Here is a 6,097-nt window from a genome sequence, read left to right as displayed (position 1 = left end):
GTTCATATGTGCTCAGATTAAAATTAGCCTATATTACTATTGTATTATTTTATTTAAGCTGTAACTGTGAATACATTTGGACACTCCATGTTAGTCACTGATTAGACTTACATGATTTAAAATGGATTTTTAGGTGATATTGCTTGAAAAGTGATTTATAATGAGCGCAAAAAAAAAAAAAAAAATATGTAATGCAGTTTATTTTATTATCACGTGCTGACATAACCTGAGACTAAAAGCTGTGATATACATTTTGTCCACTAGAGAGAGCCAAATTATATGGACAAGGCCTATTTGAAAGTGAAAGTCCTGACATTTACCAAGTAACCCATCCTTGGAGCTGGTGCTCTGCATTTAACCCATCCAAGTGCACACACACAGCAGTGAGAAGTGAACACACACCCGGAGCAGTGGGCAGCTACAGATCCAGCGCTGGGGAGCAACTGGGGGTTCAGTGCCAGGGTATTGAGTTCAGTCCATGGGTATTGAGGGTGGAAGAGAGCGCTGTTCATTCACTCACTCCCACCTACAACTCCTGCCAGCACCGAGACTTGAACCGGATACCTTCTTGTAAGTAGTCCAAGTCTCTAACAATTAGGCCACAAACTTGTGCGAACTTCTATGTCAAAATCAAATTCTCCAGTCAAAAACCCTTACATGATCTATCAATATCAAACTTTGGCCTCAGATGACAAAACCTACAGTACAAATACACACACTACAATAGTTTAGCTTCCTTAAATATAATAAGTTATCTTTACTTAGTTGTTATACTTACTAGGTTTTATTAAGTTACAAAATTTGCTAATTTTAAGGCAAATAAAACAACATGCTGCAATGAGTAATTCTTTCTTAAAATATTCAAGTAGCTACAACAAAACCGATTACATTAATTCACCAGTGAGAGGCAGCAGTGCGCTAATGTGCAACAGGAACAAAACAACAGAAGAAGAAATAAGGACGGTGCGCATGCGCAGCAAGCAAAGTTTTGAAGCTGCGCCGAATTTGCTGAAACTGAGAAGTAAAAAGACTGTTTACATTTCACCTCTGGACAAAGAATGATTGATTACTTCTACACAATAATAATAAGGTAAGTAAAAAAAAAAATAGTGTGTGGTTGTATCTTTCTGTGTGCTGCTAATTTGAACTGACTAACATTAGCTCCTTGTCAGCACCAGTGTCAGCTAACGTAACAGGTAACGATCTTTGCTATTCTGCTATTAGAACAAAAACTATAGAAATACACAACTTGTGGCACATTTGGGTAAATGTAAAAACTTTTAAAGACTTTTTTTTATTTCATTTCTCAAATTGAAAAATGTTTTACTAGTTAAAAATTAAAGCATGTAAATTCTGAGGAACAATTCAAGAACATGCAAGAATATGTGCCATTTATTAATTGTTAACAGTAATCTTTTGCAAAATTTCCTCTATAATTTTATAACACTGTGAGGCTTTGGCCACTTTGTAGGTTAAAGTCATTTTTCAGTTTACAAATGTATTTTCATCATTTTAATGCAATCATAGTCATTACGTGATCAGACATAAGGTTTAAACTGAATGAGCTAGTTGTTTTGCAGTAATTATTTATTTGCTGTTTTAAAAACACCGAGTACTGTAACAGAAGAAATGCTGCTTTTGAATTGGTTTTATTACTGATGCCTCAAATAGAGATGTATAGAAAATTTATTTCTATTGTAAAAAATGCAAATATCAAGAAATGAATGTGTTCTTGTTCTACAATTCACAACATTAGTGGAACTTGATTTTATATGAAGAATTATTTTTCATATTTAGGAAAAAAGCTTGTGTCAGCTGTCTTCTCTGAGCAGCGGTCTTGTGATCACCGGTCTCAGTATAATAAAGGTGAGATATTTCAACAGCAGTAGAGCAGTTTTTGACTCAATCATGTGCTATGCTTTATTTGCAATTTCAAATAATTTATTGCAGTTCAAGAATACCTGTAACCGTATTTCCGTATTTGTAACTGTGTTTCTTTTCACATATCTAAGAGTATACTTCACATCCTAGAACCCATAAAATGTATGATGCTACCTTAAATGTTTAATAGTTTTATTATATTTATTAATAATATTTAAAATAAACAGCGCTTATTGACTTCAATGACTTCTTTATTGACACTTTGAAAAACATGTTTCTATTGTAATTTTTACATTTCTTAAACTTAGTTTTTCTTTTTAAACTAATTAAAAATGCAGATTTGACAGAACTACACACCCATCTGATGCCTACCTGTTTTAATTCATGATCCCCCCGGATACTTCTACAACTAACCCGCCTTGGTAAGTTCCCATAGTTAGTGACACCATTTTAGAAAACATGCCTGTGTATTTGCTGGTATATTACTGAGATACATTTATAAATATTAATGTTGATTACATACCTAGTTCAATCAAAAATGAAAAATGTGCCATTTAATCTCCCTCCTGTCAATCTATTCCATAAAAAACTGTGCATCTTCATGACACGAATGAAGATATTTATCCCAAATCTCTGACACCCAAGAAACCATCAAATCAATCCATATGAATGGAGCCAATTAATCTACTTTTTGGGCCAAACTGTTCAATGAATTGTAAGGAGCAATTTCAGTTATATTTCCACTTGAACTCTGTTAGGCATGGTCTGATGAACTGTTCTTGATCCAGAACTCTTATCTGAACACACTGAACGTGCTGTAGAAAGCCTAGATGGTAGTCACTGCTCAGGGTTGGTCGTTTGTTTTTGCCTAGCCACCAGTTTCTCTGCAGCTGGGCAACATGCTATTTGAGTTAAGTAAACTAGGTAATATTAAAATCAAAAGTAATATTTAATCTTTCGTAACGTGGGTGCTATTTACATCAGGTTCGATATCTTAACTATTGCATTACTAAGGCAACGACTGACACATTTATGTTGCATTCAAAAGAGCTCTGTTGACAGCCCAACAGTGAAAAATTAAACCATATCCATATTAGCACAGAATGGAATGGTTAAGCATTGAGAATTAAGAATGGTTTGGCCTGACATTGGAAAAGAGGCTCAAATCTTCGAAAGAGACATAATTGCTATATGATCACGTGTCTAAAATTTTGGGTAAATAGACATTCAGTTAAAGGACAGAAATTTATTTAACTGAAAATGTCTTTATTTGTGTTCTGAAAATAACTAAAAGTCATGGGTGAGTAAATGATGATGTGAATATAAATTTTGGGTGAACTAACCCAATGTTATGGCAGTGTAGGCAAGACAGAAAACACTGAAAACTGATCATCCACATTTCCATGCTAATATTGTTTTTATTTGGTTTTATACAGGTGTCTGATGCTGATGCAGTCTGGGCACTAGTATCTGTTGGCTTGCTGACTATCACTGACGATGAAGTACTTCTCCAAATCTTGACCCAGTGTCTTCTGCCATCATTGTTCAGGGTAGTACTGCAAAGAATAGTCTCCAGGGTCTGCCTCCAACATTTGCTTCCCGACCACCATGTGCTACGTTTGCATCACTGCTACATGTGGGTTACCCTGATACTGTGAAGAACACCTACAATATGATGCTTGACTTGGGACAGAAAAAAAAACATTGGCAACTTGTGTGGCCAACTCATTGCCGTATTTAAAATCATTGTACTGCTACCTCCATTGTTTAACATAACTAAAAGCAGATTGTTTTTGCTTTGTTTCAAAATTTTTGTAATACGAGTTAAAACTACATTGAAAAAAATATATCATCTTTAACTTTGAACTGTCACTACATTTGATTTAGGGTAATGTGTGTGAAGAATAGAACATTAAAGGCAATTGGTCAACTAGATTTCTGTTCAAGTAAATACAACTTAGAAATTCCAAGTTGCAGGAAATGTTTCTTGATTTAGCTAAATTTAAATTAGTTGTTTGAAATACGTACATAGTATAATGTACTTAATTTAGTTGTTGAAAATAGTAATTCTGAGTTACAAGTTTACAACACTTATAAATAAACCTTTGTTAGTACAAATTACTATTCTTATTTCACTTGTTTTTTTCAAGGCAATCGGTTTGCATGCTTTTTTTTAAATAAGGTTTACTCATTATAATTTACAGTGCAGACAACCTCCCTGCTCAGTGCACACTAGTGAGATAAAATCAAAACACTGTAATTGTAATAAAGTACTGTTACTATACTGTACTACACTGTGTGATTCTTTCAGCTCTCTCTCCAGTGCTAGGATGCATTTTTAAAGCAGTCACCTGTGCTCCTGTTCATAATTTCCTGAGATGCTACTGAATGCTTGCTTATGGATAATTGTGTGTTATTTGAGTTCACACTGTGACAATAGAGTTAACTATTTGATGTGTTTGTGTTTTATGAATGAGACTTTGGAGAATGTATATATGAATTTTATAATTTATATTTTATAATTTTATAATTTCTAAACTACAAAATTATTAAAACATTACATGATTGAAGTGTTTACTCCTGGCCCATGGTCCATTGTTAATTTCAAATTTGGCCTTTGGATTTAACTATTAATGCATTAAGCCATTTTTCAATTTATGTTTTCTGGTGGACAAAACACTTAAACCTATACAAATGTTGTTTTTTTGGTTTATACTGTCCTTATCTTGGTGCCATTAGTTATATATGATGCTTACAAGAAAGCTGTGAATTGGTTGTTCCTGGTTGTTGTTTTACATGTGCACTTCTAAATAACATTGTAAGTTCATTGATTAGATATACTGCAGTGTAAATTAAATTTTACTCATATTTTCGTCAGCATTATGAAGATTATGAAATATTTGGGGATTTGGAGGAGCTAATTGTTATAACATGCAAGTTTTTCTTTCTTTTTGCTCCGAACAAAAAAACAAACAAACACTTAACTACAGCACTTAAGACATTTGACAAAATCACACACACAAATGGAAAAAAAAAAGATATTAAAAATGACAAGGCGCTTGACGTCACGTAGCTTCTCACGCGAGAAGGGGGGCGACGAAAGTGTCGCGCTTCTTATCACACGTCTTTGGTCACGGCAAGGTACGCGACGATTGACACGATGATTGCTTAGTTTGCAAATCAAATGCATAAACCACACCCCATACACACACACCTTGTACTCTCTGATGTTCGCTCTGCTCGGCGCCCCTGTGGATTGAAAAACGCGCTGAATCCATGCAGACTCAGATAAGGGGATGAGCCGGAACTTGATGCAGCTTGCCACCGTCTCAAATGAGATTTTAAAGGGGACTGAAGCGATCACTAATTAATTAATCAAATAATTTTTAGGGGGGCTGGGCATAAGTTTAGGGGGGCTTCAGGGCCTAGCGACGCCCCTGCCGGTAACCTTTGTCATAGTGTCATAGAACTGGTAAATTTTGTCTTTGTCATCTAGAAATAAAAGGCATCATGCCAGCTATATGGACGTTTCTAAGCGTTTATCTCGTCCTCCGGTAAAAATGTTGTTGCAAACGTAGCCGCGTGTGTGTCGCTGTGTTTGACAGGTGCTTGTGTGGGTGCCGTCCCATGTAAACTGCGTTAGAAAGCTTGTGCTGTAGGGAAGTGAGTGCGTTTGGGTCGCTGTTGGTCGCTATTTCACTATCTATCTGTCTGTCTATCTATCTTTATACTGTATCTAGTCTATCTATCTATCTATATATACACTGTTAATTATTTGACTGTAAATTTACAATAAATTGCAGGTTAATAATTGCATGACTTTCACAGTAAGTTACTGTAACATTTTTACAGTAAATTATTGTGAAATGACAGCTGTATACTGTGACTTCACAGTAATTCTGACATCGCATTACTGTGATTTAGCGGTAAGCTGCTGTAGAATTAATGTATTTAACTGTGAAATTACAGTTGGTGTCTATGTATTACTGTAATTTAACAGTAAGCAGCTGTAGAATTCATGTATTTAACTGTGAAATTAGTGTCTATTATTGTAATTTAGCAGCAAGCAGATGTAGAATTAATGTATTTAACTGTGAAATTAGTCTATCTATTACTGTAATTTAGCAGTAAGCAGCTGTAGAGTTACTGTACATAACTGTGAATGTCTATCTATTACTGTGATTTAGCATAAATGATAGACCAAACAAAACTGATA

The 6,097-nt window shown here is 34.7% G+C and overlaps 1 long non-coding RNA gene across 1 annotated transcript; it reads left to right on the top strand.

The window, feature by feature from the left end:
- The first annotated feature begins 960 nt into the window (after positions 1-960).
- LOC113055017 (uncharacterized) lies at positions 961-4,170 on the top strand. The gene is made up of 4 exons (XR_003277473.1): positions 961-1,090; positions 1,798-1,866; positions 2,220-2,303; positions 3,318-4,170. It is a non-coding gene; the product is annotated as an uncharacterized LOC113055017 (long non-coding RNA).
- The last annotated feature ends 1,927 nt before the right edge of the window (positions 4,171-6,097 follow it).

Source organism: Carassius auratus, chromosome 36, assembly GCF_003368295.1.
Source record: "Carassius auratus strain Wakin chromosome 36, ASM336829v1, whole genome shotgun sequence".
In the NCBI taxonomy this organism is placed as follows: domain Eukaryota; kingdom Metazoa; phylum Chordata; class Actinopteri; order Cypriniformes; family Cyprinidae; genus Carassius; species Carassius auratus.
This window is presented reverse-complemented; position numbering and strand designations above follow the sequence as displayed.